The 17784-nt window shown below is 48.7% G+C and overlaps 1 protein-coding gene and 1 pseudogene across 1 annotated transcript in view; one reads left to right on the top strand and one right to left on the bottom strand.

The window, feature by feature from the left end:
* LOC146789944 (uncharacterized) overlaps positions 1–17784 on the top strand; it is a 1358907-nt gene that overhangs the window by 1060657 nt on the left and 280466 nt on the right. The window lies entirely within an intron of this gene.
* On the bottom strand, positions 1876–2567 carry LOC146789945 (E3 ubiquitin-protein ligase RNF146 pseudogene; annotated as a pseudogene).

Genomic DNA, 17784 nt, shown 5'->3' with positions numbered 1-17784 from the left:
GTGGTGGGGATAGATTCCACAAGTAGCCAGATGACATTCTGCTTTTAATTTAATATTTCTATTATTATCCTTAAAACACTGTGCTGTGTGTGCTATATCAGTTCACCCTTTAATTTCTTAGATAACTGGTGCGTTTTTATTCAATTATGTTTTCCAGCGCGTGAAATTTAGCTTTAGTTTGCTTCCAGCAGCTGATTAGAAGCACAGTACTGAGTTGCCGGTTTTTTTTTTCTTAGCGCGTAGCTCGCGTTGCCCTGGTGATTCAATTTCAATTGTTTTGTTTATGCTTCAGTTTGCTTCCGGCAGCTGATTAGAAGCACAGTACTGAGTTGCCGGTGTTTTTTTCTTAGCGCGTAGCTCGCGTTGCCCTGGTGATTCAATTTCAATTGTTTTGTTTATGCTTCACAAAATTCAAAATGGCCGCACGTTGTCTACGTCATGCGTCACACCGAGATTCCTTAAGGATTCCTCAACGCGCCAGTGTATCTTACGTCACCCTTAATTTGCATGCGTGACGCTGAATCAGCTGGCTGTTGACACCGTTAAACTGTCATTTACTTTTTACCGTTGGAGTGTACGAAGCGCTTCACCTCACGAAAGCTTTACAGTTGGAGAAAGACACAGCGTATACATCACATATGCTGACATCCACTGACACGCACGTTACTCACGGTGTTGTCTTTAAATATTCAGAAGTTTCCTTCACAGTTTCCACGGCAGTTTCTTTGTTTGTTTTTCTTTGCTTTTTTTTTGTTGCAATTGTTGCTTCACGCACCTTGAATTTTCCTGGTGTATCCGTATTGACTTCCTCAGCAGCTTTTCCTTACAGTTTGACAACACCTCTTTCCGTGATGGTATTTGTCCAAATACTGCAAGTTTCCTTAAACGCCGTTTTTTTTTTTTTTTTTACAGTTCAAATACCGGTTGTGGGTTCCGGTGTTGGCGCTCGTCGCCACTTTGTAAAGAACAAAGTGAAGCAGTATATTAAGTTGTAAGTCCTTTATTCTTCGCCAACACAGCTCCGAACGTGGAGCGCAAGAATGCAGCCGCTGCTCAGGATCACCAGCTGTCAACTGTCACCAACTGACAGCTGGTGATGTCACAGCTGGTGAAGTGCAACGATACGGTGTCCTCGCAGGGACACGCAAAGGCATATGACACTACGGTGTCCCCAGGATGTCAACACAAGTACACAACAGCAAGGATCAAGAATTCAAAGCCTTTGAGAAATTCCAGATCATGAACAGAGTTTATAAAGATCAGCAGCATCAAAACAGGAAGCCTTTTCCATTTCAACGTTTAGCTTTCTCTGCTGCAAATGAAAACTGAAGAATGGTTACAGTTTACCCATGAAACACCCCGTTTCTCAAACACAAAACTATACTGCACATTCATTTTATCACTTACCCATGACCTACTTTCTGCATGGTTCCATTTTGTTTTTAGTGTTTGTAGACTTACTTAATAAACACGCAGTCAGATGATGAGGGTGTTCCAAGATGCATGCTGGGATACACTGACAAAATGTAATAAGATAAGATGCGAGATGGGTGAAAATATTAATAAAATGAAGACCTCTTGAATAAGCTGCTTACAGATTCTTACATTAAGACAGCTTCCTAGCTGAAAAGGGGGGAACAACTTAAGGCACAGAGCAAATTTCCATCCAAACCCATATAGTTACATGTGCAACGCTAATGACTGTAAGCATTTCACAAGACAGGCTTCTGTACGCAGGGCAATTAGGCATCAGTCACTGTTCACTCTCCATCTGGCCTTCTAGAGGCCATGTTAGCCCTTGGATGCCCACTGTCAGTGCACATTATGGCCTGCATTTAAATGTAACAGTCTCTGTTGCACTGATGACAAGTGAATCTAGGGGTCAGCAGATCTATCCTCACTATCACTGCTAGTATCAGATTCAATTTCTTCCACAGAACATCTGGGGTCGCCACCCTGCCAGAAGACTCAATTCTGTCTTCTTCTAACCTATGATTCCAATCGATAGGCCCCTCTGCATGCATTTGCAAGAGGGCAAAAGTGGTCTCTATGGAATTGCTAGTATCTACAGATTGCATCAACGGATTTGTAGGCTGATCCCTGAGGGAGGTAAGGGGTCCAGTGGTGAATGCAGGATTTGGTGGTTGAACTGATCCAGCTCCCTGTGCAACATTAATGTCTGCTCCATCAGCCGAACTTTCTCTAGATAAGCTGAAAGATGTAGGCGCGCAATCTAACCGGAGACCAGCAATGCCCTTTTTTGGAATGTCCGTGATGTCCCTCTTGATTTTGCGCCGCCTGCCCTGCTCATTGCGCCTGAACTGTACCATGTTTTCTAGATCTGCTATGTACAAAAACCCAGCAATCAACATTTCTGTGTTCTTTTTGCCTATAGTAAAGGCATCTTCTAGCTCTCGGCTTGTGCGCTTGTCATACTGCCACCATCCATTCCTGCCCTCATAATACCATGCTTGCTCTCCATTCCCTCGACTTGCTGCTTTCAATTCCTCTTGAGACAATAAGGTTGGTTTGTCAAGGAAGTCCTCAGGAATCGATTCCTCCACCATTGTAGACACCATACTAGACCACAGCTTTGAAGGGATGACACACGAGCTCTCAAGAGATAGATAGATACCAAGTGAATGACCCCTTTCTTTGGCACTGTAGACATGCTTATCAGGTGATTTAAATGTAAGCATTGCTTGACTGTACCTAGCTCTTTATGGAAGCCATACTGAACATCAGATAAAATTGCTTGGTCATCTGCTCAATTTTCAAACATTGCTAACACACTCCTCCCTACTACCTTAACTAAAGAATCTAGTAAGGAGATGGTGTTTTCCCACTCCAGCTGTTTGTGATTGTGATTAATCTAAAAATCAAGAAGCGGGAGACCAATCCTCCACCCAGCAAGAGAGTCCTCCTGTATGAAGTATGGGCTCTCTATGCGTTACTGTCCATGAATATTACCAAAATGGGCCACCCACTCCTTTGGGGGAATCAGGGCTTCAATAGCAGTGGCTGAAGTTTCCCAAAGTAAGATGAATTGATAACTTTCCAGAAGGGTATTTTATATTTTGTCTCGTTAACACAACTAAGGCTGGCCATCCTTCATCTTTTATAATGTTTTTCCTCACCTGCAATGTACGCTTATACCTATATCTACACCATTGCACTTCTTCTTTGTTTCTCGGGCTCTTAATTAATAAAAGTACCCCCAAGGGAAAGGTTTAATTGTACTGTGGCACAGAAAGGGGTGGTTTGTGCTGTGTCAGTGATGCGCAGTTCCGATGCGTCGAGCTCTCAAGGCGATGCGTTTGTCCCAAGAGCAATACACCACTTCTACTCCTGCAACAAGGCCGATGCGCCGGTTCTGCTACACGCAGACTGTAAATGCGTTGATCTCTCTGATGCAAGTATCGAGGTCTCCATGATATGAACCAGGCACAGGAGCAGGTGTAAAGATCTTCTCAAGCAACAGGAAGCAAGCCAACAAGCCCTTGGAGATCACTTCAGTTGCAAGGCAGAGTCTTGCTCTCCCTCAGCAGGGTCAGATAGCAGTAGGCATCAGGGCAGCACAGCAGAAAAGCAGGTCTTCCAGATCAGCAGTCCAGCAGAGTGTCAGTCCTTGATTCAGCACAGCAGTTTTTCTGATGGAGTTTAGTTACAGGCCCAGAAGTGTCTGATTTGATGGGGTCAGAGACCCAGTACTTATATCCAGTTGTGCCTTTGAAGTGAGGGTGTCTTCAACAAAGGGTCTTTGAAGTGCATTGTTGAGATTCGTAATGTACCCCTACATAGGCCTGGGTATTCATCTAACCTTTCCCTTACGTTTACCGTGCCATTGTACTACATAACGGGTTTGGTGCTGACCTTTTACCTAGTTAGGTGCTGCATAAATGTTGTGTGATTTTCCCCGAAAACTAGCCTTATTTATTATGCATGAGGATTATCAGAATCACAGCAGGATTACCATCTCCTGCATAATAATTGTTTCTAAGGTTCATCACCATCGTCATCCTCCGCCGACATGACACAGCGAGGTAGATCCCCTAAGGGTACCTTTTGGGTATATAAGCACCACATCTTTGCTGGAGCAAGAAGAGGAGAAAGACTTCCATGCTGACACACTGACCCAAGACGCTAAGGATCCTGCACGCAGAGACTCCAGCACGCAGTGGTCTGACATCTCTTGTGGGGTGTCCATCTCAAGACCTAGATGGGGTCCTTCATTCTCTCACATCAGGTAATGGGGTTGGCTCTGTCCTTTGGGGGATTCTTGGCTATATACATGCATGCAATGGGGGTACATTTAGGTGCATATAGTTAGGGTCCTCATCATAGGAGTACGCATTAATACTGTCATGTAGTCATATGCCTGCATATATTCACTGTTTTAGCAAGATAGTAGAATTCTACCATCCATTTACTCTATTGGTGCTAAAAATGTCTTTTTTTTAACAACAGTTTTTATTGCGTCAATCATCAAATACAATGTAGATCTCTGTAACCCAGAGAATGACTGCAACATGATACAATCGAAGTATTTGGTTGACTTTTAATATATGCATTATACAAAACTGAAATAATAAAGAAACAAACACCCCCCAATTCACTGTCTTCGCTCCACACAATTATTAACATGTAATAGCCCGCACATAAATGACATAGTCCGCCGGACCCTCTAGGTCCCATACCACAAATCCTACCCAATTAACCCTTAACAACCACATCCCCCATGGCTGGGGGCTCTAGATCCAAGCCCCTAAAGGACGCCCACCTCCTCCAAATCTTAAAGTGCTTCTGCGGATACCCTCGAGCTTTAAAAATAAGAACCTCCAAACCCATATTGAAATCAGACCATTTTCCATACTGAGAGCGATGGCAGTGTCTCAGCCTTCTACTTTCGAGCAATGTCTCGTTTAGCAAGCGTGAATCCCAGTAACATCAGATGGCGCTTATAGATATTTCCCCCCACCCCCTCCATTATATATAGCAGCACCAGCTTTGGGGAATAGGGGAGCTCCCACCCCAAAACCTCAGCAAGACAGGCCAAAACACCCCTGCCAGAACCTCTTTAGCACCGCACACTGCCAAATCGTGTGGAATAGGGTGCACGCATGGCCACATCGCAGACATTGCGGGGACACTATCAAGCCGGCCCTCCACTGCCTGCCGCGAGTATAATATACCCGGTGTAGGTAATTAAATTGGATCAGCCGAAGGGGCATGGCAATTGCCGCCCCTCGAGGGGAAGCAAGGGCTTCCGTCCAGTCCTCTCCATCCAGGTCTTCCTCCCACGTCTCCCTGAGTTTATCTAATGTAGTGGGTCAGCTTGTCACTAGAGATTGGTATAGCTTGGAGATTTTATGATCCTGTAGGTCGCCCATAAACAGTTTAGCTTCAACAGGACTAAAATCAGGGAGAGACTCCAAGTCTGCAACGCTGGGAAGGACGGCATGCCTAAACTGCAAGTATTTGTAAAATTGTGTTTTCTGCATCTGAAATTCATGCTGGAGATCCTGGAAAGCTTTGAGAACCGTGCCTCGCATTACGTCCCCTAAGGTAGAGATCCCAATATTATCACAGTCCTGGAAACCCTCCAAGCCAGCAAGTTGCGGTAATCTACAATTTGACCGGAGGCTAGTCTCCTTTGTCAGCCTGCCCCACCAACCCATCCCACGCAGGGCCTGCCTCCACACCTGGAAGACTACTCTTGTGGCGGATGGCAGTGTCCTGCGTATGGGAGCCGAGTACCAGACCGTGTGTAGGAAATAGGACCCCATGTGTCTCCGCTCCACCGCATAAGCGGGGTCAGATCGAGCCCCATACCACCATTCGTTCAATATCAGGAGTTGCGAGGCCACATAGTAGGAGTGGACATCCGAAGCGGCCAACCCACCACAGTGCGTGGACTGAAAACACGTCTGTAGCGCTACTCTATGTGCCCTTCCTGCCCAAAGGAATTGCCCCAGGACAGAGTTAACATGGCGAAACCACGAGGAATTAACAGGGAAGGGATAATTCTGCAGCTGGTAGAGCAGACGTGGCAACAGGACCATCTTAAAGATGGCCGACCGACCAGGAAGAGAAAGGGGCATATGGGACCAGGCCCTCAACTCATCACGAACACGTGTCCAAACCGGTACAACATTACGCTCCCAGGACACCCCAGACGAATCAGACAAAAAAAAAAGTTACTTCATACCTACCGTGGTAACCTGCACCGCAGAGGCCCAGGCACCCAATTCCACCTGACGCCCCTGTGTCCACAGAACAGATTTACTTGTGTCCACGAATAGACCAGATGTTTCCCAGAACATTTCCATAATAAGAAGCAATCTGGGGCCCGTCCTATTGACGTTGGTCAAGAAAAGGAGGACGTCGTCTGCGTATAGCGCGATACGATCCGATAGTCACTGAGCCCATTCAAAGCCTGCCACCTGTGCATCAATACGCACCCAAGCCACCAAGGGCTCCATCGCTAGGACAAAAAGAAAGAAATGGCGACAGCGGGCATCCCTGACGGGTGCCCCGTCCAATAGGGAACGTGAAAGGGGCAGCCCACGCAATACGGACAGACGCCGTGATATGTTTATAAAGTAGTTTTAAATAAGCCAGAAAGCGTGGGCCCATATGCAAATTATCCAAAAGCGCAAATAAATAAGTCCAACTAAGTGAATCAAAAGCCCTATCCATATCAGCCAACAGGAGAGCCGCTGGCACATCCAGCCTCCGAATCATGTCTATAGCAGTGTGTGCCCGCCGAATATTATGTCTCGTCGCCCGTTGAGGTATAAAACCCGCCTGGTCCGGGTGGACTAACAAGGTGATATGGGAATGAAGGCGAGTGGCCAAGGCCTTGGCCAAAATCTTAGCCTCGATATTTAGTAGTGAAATGGGGCAATATGATGAGTGTTGGTCTGGAGGGCGGCCAGGCTTATGGAACACGACCACCTAGGCATGTCTCCAGTCCTGCGGAAGGCACCTGCGCTCCTTCGCCTCCTCCACCACCCGAAGGAGATGAGGCCCCAGTTTCGAGAAATAACTCTTAAAGAACTCACAGGGGAACCCGTTGAGACCCGGGGTCTTCCCAGAGTTAAGTTCCCCTAATCCAGTTCCTCTAGCGTGAGCGGGAGATCCAGTTCCACGCGAGCCTCGTCGGAAAGAGTCAGGGGCAGAAGGTCCCCTAGGAAACGACGGACCATTACCTCCGATAGGTATTCCCGCGGGGTATACAAATCAGCATAATAGTGTGCGAAGATCTCCGCTATGGCGGAGGTATCACCCAAAGTCCTTCCAGCCGGCCCCAAAAGCCCAGGGAGAGCCAGGGGACACGTGGCTCCCTGACACAGACGATGGAGTAGTTAACTGGGCTTATTGCCCCATTGGTAGATCCTGCTATGGGACACCAGTCATGCCATTCGAGCCTCGTTCATCATTAAATCAGTGTGCGTTTATCTAGCCACTAGCAATTACCGTCGCGCCAGGGCTCCCCCTTCTCTCTACCAGCATGTTCCAGTTCCATAATATGTGCCTCCGATCGCACCAAGGACTCCTTCTTAGCCCGATGTGCCGCGGAGCAATAGGAGATGTTCACACCTCGCATAGTTGACTTCATGGCTTCCCATAGGGGTTCGGCGGTCGCCACCGAGCCAACATTAAGATTCAGATATTGATCAATGGCCTGTCCCACATGATCCCTATAATGTTCATCTTGCAGACGTCAAGGAGAGAGACGCCAACAAAAGGGTGGTCTCGCGGGACCTAACCGCAGCATGAGCACCACTGGAGAATGGTCCGACAGACCCCTCGGGAGGATTTCCGCCTCTGTCACTCTACCAGCCACCGCAGACGGTACAAAGACATAGTCCAACCGTGAGAACGATTCATGTACGGCAGAGAAATATGTATAACCCTGCTCCTCCGTATGCAGTCGTTGTCAGGTGTCCACCCAGCCCACTCCCGACACCAAGGAATATAACTTAGTAGCTTGGAATGCGGCTGGCGTTCCCCTCGTCGCCATCTGTCCCTAGCCCCATCCATCACGTCATCCCAGTCGCCACCAACGACTGTCACCCCATCCGGGACATCAGTCCACAAAGTCATAATGCTTTCAACCAATGTCCAGGATAGAGGGGGGGGCATAGACACTACCCATCACCACTCGTTCCTCATAGATAGACCCCTGAATAAAGACATACCTCCCCTGCGTATCCGCCCATGTCTTGGAATGAATATATGGGACCCTGTGATGGATGAGAATAGCCACCACCAGGATCCCCTCGTGAACTCAGAGTGGAAAACTTGGGAATAACCGTACCTCAGAAAGCAAAGGGCCTTAGTCTCCAACAAATGCGTCCAGCGCCCCCCCTGACATTCCAACTCACAATCCGAAGGGACCCAGCAATAAGCTGTGGGCTAACTACAGGAGCAGACATCTAGAGAATCAGTAAACACATCGTGCAGGACCTGTGGCAACCTGTAAAGAAGCAGCGGTACATAGCAGCAATAAGACAGTGCAGTGCAATCAAAACAATCCCCCAGAACTTAACACTTGGAGCAAAAAACGTCTAAAGAGCAGTTGGACAACCTGCTGAATAGTGAAACAATGCAAATAAAGAGCAAAAACATCTCCACAATCCCCCACCCCCACCCCAATACCTCAAAACCACTGAAGCATCTGTCACGGTGAAGGCGGCATGGAAACCTCAATGGGGGTCCCTGGCCCTCCTCCACCAATGGATCCCCTGAAGGCCCCCAATGAAACCCGGGCTGCCCCCAGACCACAAGGGCCTGGCTGGGGATCTTAGCCCGACCAGAAGCTTCGACAGTCAGATCGGAAATGTATGTATGTTCGCCCACCGGGAAAGTTCTGAAGAAGTTACGAGGCCGGCTTCCCCGAGCGGGGCACCGAGGCCGATCTGCTGGCGTCACTATGGGACTGCAAGCGGCGTCTGGATCTTGAACGCCTGTTCCCCTTGACTTTAAGTTTAGGTGGTTTGCGGGTGGATTTGCTCGTCGAAGAGTCCGACTCCAGTCTCGGCGGTGTATGTGAAGGCACCCTTACTGTCTCATCTGTCCAGTGGAAGACGTCTTCAGGTGAATCAAAAAACAATCTGCTTGACTGGTAAACTACCCTCAACTTTGCAGGATGCAGGAGGACGTATGGCAACTTCAAATCATGAAGGCGGGACTTCGCCGCCATAAAGGATTGGCGCTTCTGCTGAACCAGTCGAGTGTAGTCCGGAAATATAAGGATACGAGCATTGGCAAAATCCAATGGTTCCTTAAGTCGGGCCTGTTTCAGGATAGTGTCCCGATCATGATGATTTAGAATTTTTACTATGACCGGTCTTGGCCTGGCTCCCGGGGGCGGCTTCTGCATGAGGGCCCGATGTGCTCGCTCAATGATAAAGCAGCTAGACAAAGATTCTGGGGGAAGCCAACTGACTAGCCACTTGGTAAGGAACTGTTCCGTATCCCCCCCTCGCAGCCCTCCGGGAACCCCACAAAGAGCAGATTGCTTCTCCATGCCCTCCCTTCCGCATCCTCAACACGAGATGCCAGGCCTCGAGTGAGAGTCTCCAGTGTCACCACCTTCTTTTTCAATGTACTAACAGTCCTCCACTTCTGAGACCCTGTGTTCAGCTACTGTAATGCGCTCCGTTGCATTCCGCAGGTCCTGTCGGAGGAGTAAGACTTCAGAAACCACCTCCCCTATTTTGATTTCCAGGGCTGTTTGGGACTGCGTAATCCCCGCCATGAGTGCTGCATTGTCCAGTACCCCTCCCTGTGCGCCCTCCTGATCCGCTGCCGAGGCCCCTGGCCCAGTAAAGCAGTCCATAATGCTTTGCTTCGCCGAGCCCCCAGTGTGCTTGTCCCTTGTCATGTTGGCGCTAGGACTCCTACACAGTGAGCTCACCCCCTATCTTGGCCACACCAGACTCCCAGGCAGGACAAATCAGCTCAAACCTGGGTGCACAGCAACATCACCCATCCAAGTCCGCCCAAGGTGGGCAAGATGCAGTATGGCAGCTTCCTGAAGAATAGGAACTGGATACCCCCTCCTGGAGCAAGATGGGAGATGTAATGCCCAACCTGGGTGCAGTGCCCACCAAACGTCTGTCGCTCTGTGGCTCTGCAAGACTCCTCCACTGCCTATCCCCTTGGACCGTCTCCAATGTTGCCTCCACACCACAGCATGCTCTTCACAGGTGAGAGCGGGGCCCCGCAAGTCATCTCCGATGTGGGAGGGGCACATCGCCACCACACTAGAGCATTCCCAAAGTCTACCAATCGTGCCCCCCTATCGGACCCCACAGGATGCCGCAGGAGCCCCCACGCACGCACTCCACACGCCACCCGATCTGGCTGCCGAATCCACTTGGGAAGGGAGAAAACACACGGGGGAGAAAGAGCCCACGGCCCCACCAGATGTAGCTCTTCAATCCAGGACTATTTGGGTCACCATGCAGCACACCCAGCAATGCACACACACCCCCGTGCATGCGGCCCGATATGACTGCCGAGGGATTATCAGCACAAGATGCGGTGCACCGCCCGGGCCCCCAGTGGAGATGCTGGCTGAAATGCCTGGAATCACTGCACCACCGCACCGCGCTGCCACTCAAACTTCCACCCCCCAACCAACCCTCACTCACGTGTGGCCTGAGCCGACCACCGAAACAGAGGCAGGGCGGAGAGAACGGGGCCGGTGCTCACCCCCAGGACACACTGGCACACCAAAGGGTCTCCCACAAGCGACGGACCCCTCGCGGCCCGATGGACGCGAATCCCAATGAGGAGGTATGAGGCAGGAGGAGCGCTCTCCACAGACTCACCGGGCTGCCTCTCTCCCACCGCGATGGCACCACCAGCAAGGCGATCTCTTCGTCTCCACCAGCGGCAGGGGCCCGCAACCGGAGCTCGATCTCGACACCACAGGGCAGGGCCACACCCGGCTCCAGCTGCGCTCGCGTTCGGCATAGCCTACTCCGCTCTGACCCAGGCCTGGCCACAGGGCTCGCAGGCCACATACCTCGCTGTAAAAGTCTAGGATGCACACGGGGCCGGCCGGTTGCACTGTCGCCGAGGTCCCACGTTGCTCAGCATGCCGTTGCGTAGTTTCCACTGCAGATATATTCGACAAGGCAGGATAAATGCAGGATTTTGATGACGGGCTCAGCGGAGCTTGCCTACAACGCGTCCACCATGATGGCGCGCTAGGCCATGCCCGCTAATAATTGTTTTTATCTGTTTCTGTCTCATGGGTTGTTTCAGCACACATATTTTACACTAGAATGATTCTGGTTCAATAAATGCTTATTGAAAATGTCCTCACCTTTTATTCTGTGTATGTCTTTGAGGCAAAGTGAGCACGAGTGACTGAGCGATCCCTGAGGGGACATGTTGTCATGTTCAATTGTTGCCAGAACTATTCTCTCCTTGGTAAAAGTAGTTCATAGTGGCACTGTGAGCTCGCTGGTATACAGGTGAACAAATGCGCTGGGGGTGTCTGGAATCAGTCTGGACATCAATCCCACAGTTTATATTGTCTAAACGCGCAGATCCTATCTGGATTTTTAGGAACTACACAACAGCATATAAGCCCTGTCTTCCCAGACGTGGTCCCAAACTAACTGTAGGGGATAATCAACCCTTTGGGTGGGGACAGGACACTTAAAAAACTGTGTGTCAGCTCCTTCCTCCCATCTTGCTCAGGATAAGCTATCAGAATGCAGATTGGCACTCAGACACACCTAACCTTCTTATATTTGTGGCTGTCTTGAGAATGCACAAAGTAAGGCTGTCACCCATTCCAGACGTATATTGGAGACAAGCAGCAGGCACACAGAGTTGTGAGGGCAGACAAAATGTTCACTTTCTAAATTTTCAAAACAGGCCCCAGGATGCTTGTCTCCTGTCCAGGGAAGACCAGGCTTGGCAATTTGGGCTGGACTGTTACCATGTTGAACAGGGTCAACACTGATTTGCATATAGCTGTGTCTGAACTGGGGTGGCAAAGTGAGCTAAAGAATGATGATGGATTTAATGCAGATCTGTGACTGGGGGGTCAGTGTCTGAAAAGTTTCAGCGCTCCGTCCATCATCTCCTTGTGTTTGCTTTGTTCGTCCTAAGTTGGCAGGGTATGCCCAGACGTGGGTTCCTTGCTCACTTTGCCACTGGATTCAAGCTAGCCTGGCTGATGAGGGCTGTTAGCCCGAAACCGGTCCCAGGATGCTTGTTTACGGTCCAGGGAAGACATGGCTTGGCAGTTCGGGCTGGACTGTTCCCATGAGGCACAGGGTCAAGACTGATTTGCATATAGCTGTATCTGAACTGGGGTGGCGAAGTGAGCTAAAGAACGGTGATGGATTCAACCCATATATGTGACTGGGGGTGAGTGTCTGAAAGGTTTCAGTGCTCTGTCCATCATCTCCTAGTATTTGCTTTGTTTACTCTTAGTTGGCAGGGTATGCCCAGACGTAGGTCCCTTGCTCACTTTTTCACTGGATTCAAGCTGGCTTGGCTGATGAGGGGTGTAACCCAGAAACACTCCTAGGATGCTTGTTTCTAGTCCAGGGAGGGCCTGGCTTGGCAGTCCGGGGTGGACTGTTTCCATGAGGAACAGGATCAAGGCTGATTTGCCTATGGCTGGGTCTGAACGATGGTGGCGAGGTGAGCTAAAGAACGATGATGGATCAACTCAGAACTTTGACTGGGGGTGAGTGTCTGAAAAGTTTCAGCACAACGTCCATCATTTCCTTGTGTTTGCTTTGTTCACCCTAAGTGGGCACGGTATACCCAGACGTGGGCCCCTTGCTCACTTTGCCACTGGATTCAAGCGAGCGTGGCTGATGAGGGGTGTAACTCCGAAACCGGTCCTAGAATGCTTGTTTCTGGTCCAGGGAGGACCAGTCTTGGCAGTTCGGGCTGGACTGTTCCCATGAAGAACAGAGTCCAGACTGATTTGCATATGGCTGTGTCTGAACTGAGGTGGCAAAGTGAGTTAAAGAAAGATGATGGATTCAACCCAGATCTGTGACTGGGGGTGAGTGTATGAAAAGTTTCCGCGCTCTGTCCATCATCTCCTTGTTTTTCTTTGTCCACTTTCTAAATGTGGCATTTCTAAAACAGTAATGTTAAATCCAACTTTACCAGTAAAGAGGATTTTTCATTACTAGTCCAAAGTTATAAAACATGATTCAGCTACTCCTTTCTAATCCGGCATTACAACTTAAAAGTGTATAAGAAATTTCCAATGTTAACCTGAGAGGAGTAAGACTCACAGTAGTGAAAAACTAATTTAGTTTTTTTTTCTCTTCCAGGACATGCAAAACGTAAATGTACATGTCCTACCGTTTACTAACACAGTACCCTGTCCTATGGGGTACCTGGGCTACCTTGGGTGTGACTTACGTGTAATAAAAGGGGAGCTTAAGGCTTCATAAAAGGTTTTAAATGCCAAGTCGAAGTGGCAGTAAACCTGAACATACAGGTTCCGCATGCACTTTAGCACGGGTCTGCAGTGGTACAGTTCTCAGAGTCCTAAGAGCAACGAAAGAAATCTGCAAAAAGAGGAGGTAAGCATTCTAAAGGTTTGGGGGAAGACCACCCTAGGGATGACAGGTCTAACATAAACACTCCGACCTAAACCCATAAGTAATAGTGTCTTTCCCCCTTGGTCCAGTAGATGGAACACTCAACAGCTGTCTGTGTGCTGAACATTTAAAATCATAAATACGCTATAACAAATTATTAAAAGTAGATTTAAAAGACCTCAGCCTATTGCATACTGAGTCAAACAATCCCTTATGGAGCCCTCCAAAGCAAATTGACAGACCAAATGCTATGAAACGTTTTGTCATCCTGGCTTTGTCTGAACTCTTATTATGTTGCTATACAAAGCCTTCTCATGTAAGGTATCGCTTGAGTATGCAATTTAGCCATCCTGTAAACTGTACAGATAACATCATCCGGGGTAATCATTCTGCGACATAAGGCGAAAGTTTGGATATCCTAATGCCCTTATGCAGCTTGAATGCAAGCGGGTGGTTGCCGAATTGAGCTCAGCTAACTAGAACATGACTTCCTTAAGTGCTAGTATCTTTTCTCTACAAGAAATGTATCACCCTTATTTTTGCCTACTATTTCTGCAAACTTTCTCTTGATCAACTACTGTTCTTTGTGTGGAAAAAACAGGTCTGATTTTTACTGCCTGGACTGAAGTATTGGAAAATTATATTTGAAACCCAAAGCTGTGTATAGAACCCAGACATATGGCGTAAGTATTTGCCAGTTTTAAAAAATGTTGCCAATCTTCCACCTAGACTTATGTGGAGAGAAAGGGATCACTTTCAACTGTATATCATATCCAAAGAATCCACTACCTCTGTAATTGCCCTAGGGGATGGAAGAAACTCCTGAATGACTCATGGCCTCGCCCTCAATCCACTTTATGGGCACTTTAAAACCTCTTTGTAATTTGCTTATTAAGACACGCAGCTGAATGGCCACTCCAAAAACCCAAGGGCTGGCAGCTTTCACATGGACATTTGTACTTTATCTCGGGTGGTAAAGATAGCAGTTTCCCAGTTAATTTACAAATAGTTTCCACACAAGCAATGCAGACTTATGGGCCCCTCCACTGAAGTGGCCAATTCTCCTAATATAGTGGCCATCTTAAGGTGCATAGACCATAGTTTCTGCTGCAATGATTCAATTTCTCTGATCCAGTATTGGGGTATCTTTCATAGATTTACATGCTTGAATTATTCCCCACCGCCATATCAGAAGTCCCACAGTATCATAATCAAGCAGTGATATAAAACTATCATAGGCTAGAATGGCCCTAAGCCATCAGTTTTATGGTCTATCTATGTCCTTTTTTTAAAAGGACCAAACTTCAGCTATAACCAATCAGCTGCTAGAACTGTCTATAACTCTCCCAAGAGAGGCTGAGTCCCTCAGATTTTCACCGCACTTTGTGTGTGAAGGGAGTCTCTCTGAGCTCTGCTCAGTTGTTTTAGCTTATTCTTCAAGATATTGATATGTCTGACAAGAAAGGCCGTTTTTTACGTCATTGCAAGACCTGTGGAAAGGAGAGTCCATGTGAATGAGACACATAAAACTTGAATTTACTGCCTCTAGCCAAAGCATGAGGTGAGGTCGTGCAAAATTTGCCACATTTTATTTGTTTTAAACTTAAGAGACAGGGAAGAGTGGCTTCAGAAGAACAAGACTCAGAAGGCGTCTTCTGAGGAGGACAGTGACTTCTCTGTCAGATCTCAAAAAAGGCTAGATCTCTAGAGGGAGTGTCAGAGGGGTCCAGAAAAGCCCTCAGGATTTCTCACCAGCCACACAGCTCCAAGAAAAAAGAGAAAGTATGTAATTTCTCCTCAGAGACCTCTCTACCTGGCCCATCCTCACCTTCTGGCAGGAACAAAGACCGCCCTCATGCCTCATCTTCTGATTCTATGAGGCACAAATTCTTTACAAGGTCTATATTGACGAAGGGCTCACAGTTGACACCCTGATCATCGACGACCACCAGCACCACTATCATGTCGTCGACGTTTAAAGCGATAACAGCAGATATTGGCGCTCCTGTCTTGTCAACGAAGATTTAGCCGTCCACTATGTTCCCGACGACGACATTGTCAATGTATCTGCCGTCAACAATAGTTCCATTAACACTCCCGTTGATGACGGCCCAGTCCACAATGATCCCGTCGATACTTACTCCGCTGACTGTGTTTGTCGACGATGTTGCCGACGATACAGTCGACACCTCCATCGATGACGATTACCAAGATCTCCAGTAGATCTATCTGCACTGAGATCACCTTGCCTAGCAAGGTTTCACCTCTACCTCCAAGCCATTTACTGGATGCAGAGGAGTCTGATGATTATGGAGGCCTTGTGGCCCAGCTCACAGACCTTTGGAGCTGAAAGTAAAGTATCAGGAGAACACTTTTTCTCTTCCTACATCATTGGTGCAGGATCTTCAGGCCATACTTTTGGACTACCGTAGGCATTTCCCGTTGCCCCTGAATAGCAACCTGCTGACGCACCTGTAGGTGAGTGGGATCTGCTTCACATGTTTACCCCCACTCTTTGCTGGTGTTTCACTGTTTTTCGACTTTAGTCTGGCTGGTACCCTGCTATTCAGGGCCCCAGCCTAGCTGCTTCCTCTCTAAATTGATTGCATGTACTTTAGGTACCCTCCAGTTTGGATTCTGGTGTACCCTTGTGAGTCCCTAGTATATGGTATACTATGTTCCCAGGGCATAGGTACCCCAGAGGCCTACCAGGGGCTGAAGCATGTATTGTCCCACCCCTGGAAAGCCCTCCAAAATGACACCAAAGGTCTGCTACTGCAGCCTGGGTAAGGTGGTGCATGCACCCCTTACTGAGGTATAGGTTCACTATACCTCACCTATCACTGCACATAGTAACATATCAGTCACCCCTATGGCAGGCCTTATCAATCCTGAAGGCAGGGTGCTTGGTTATATGTGAGAGGGTGCCCAGGCATGAGCTGAGCCCCTCTGCAGCCTTCGGAACCTCTTCTCCAGGGTTGTCAGTGGTGCAGCCTGACCATATACTCTTAAGTGCATTATATCTTAAACGGTTAATGGTAACTTTGGACTGGCTGCACCGAAACATGTCGTGTTTGGTGTCAAACACCTTGGAATCATACCCCCACATCAATTCTTGATGTGAGAATATGATCCCACCCTTCTAGAGCGAAAGACATGGCAGTACTAGGTTACCCGGTAGAAACTTAACAGAGCCCTGGCATCACAAAATGGATGCTGCAGCCACAGACACTGGTCTGGATCCTGCTGCTGGCCGAAACTCTGGCAGGGGAGGCCCGGACAATAGGTTTCCTGTCACAGGGAGGTGTAACCACCTCTCAGACAGGTTTATGTGTATTGGGGCTGGGTGGGAGCACTCTCAGAGTGCTTTGAAGTCCTGCACTGGGGGCACATTTGGTGTCCCTGTGCATAGTCCAGCTCAAACCAGTTCAGGGGCTTCCAGCCCCTGCTCTGGTGCGAAACTGGACAAAGGAAATGGGTGTAGCCACCCCTCTTTCCAGACCCTCCCATAGGTGGGTCCCCAGAGCTAGTCCAACCGCTTCCTTAGGCATAAGTAAGGAACCTCTGTAACCAGAACTTTAGATATCCCTGGATGAAACTCTGAAGCTGAATCCTGGAACTTTGACGCTCTACTAAAGACTAGAGGACTAGAGACTAGAGGACTAAATCTCCCTTGGGGTCAAGGAGTGACTCCCCTGCTTTGCAGGCACCAACTAAGCATTTTGCCGGTCTGCATTTCCGAAGCTCCCGCCGAAGTATTTGCAGCCCAGGAAGAGGATTTCCAGACATCTCTGAGGCCGACCCGAGTCCCCAGCAAAGCTGAGACCCGCAGCCCTCGTGAGTAGCGTGGAACCGGAACTCCTGGTCACCGGACACTTTTGCAAGTGCATTGACTTCTCGACGTCTCTTGAAGTTGTGCTTGGGGTTACTTATAGCCCCCACCTCGAGCAGAGAATCCACCGAAGATTGTCGGCCTAGTCACCCCGAGTGACCTGTGGGCCGCCATTTTGTGTTTCCTCTCGAGGCTCCTTCGCGATCCCTGTTCCGTCGACTGGTTGGTCCCTGAGAAGGCAACTTTGATTTTTCTTGGGCTTCCCTGGTTGCTCCATACGTGCCCTGACTCCCCACCAAGTGGTGAGTCCCTCAGACCATGCTGGTCTGCACCGAAGCATCTTTCTCC

The sequence above is a fragment of the Triturus cristatus genome, chromosome 10 (genome assembly GCF_964204655.1).
Source record: "Triturus cristatus chromosome 10, aTriCri1.1, whole genome shotgun sequence".
NCBI lineage: Eukaryota > Metazoa > Chordata > Amphibia > Caudata > Salamandridae > Triturus > Triturus cristatus.
Note: the sequence above shows the minus strand (reverse complement) of the source record. Positions and strands in the feature narration are given on the sequence as shown.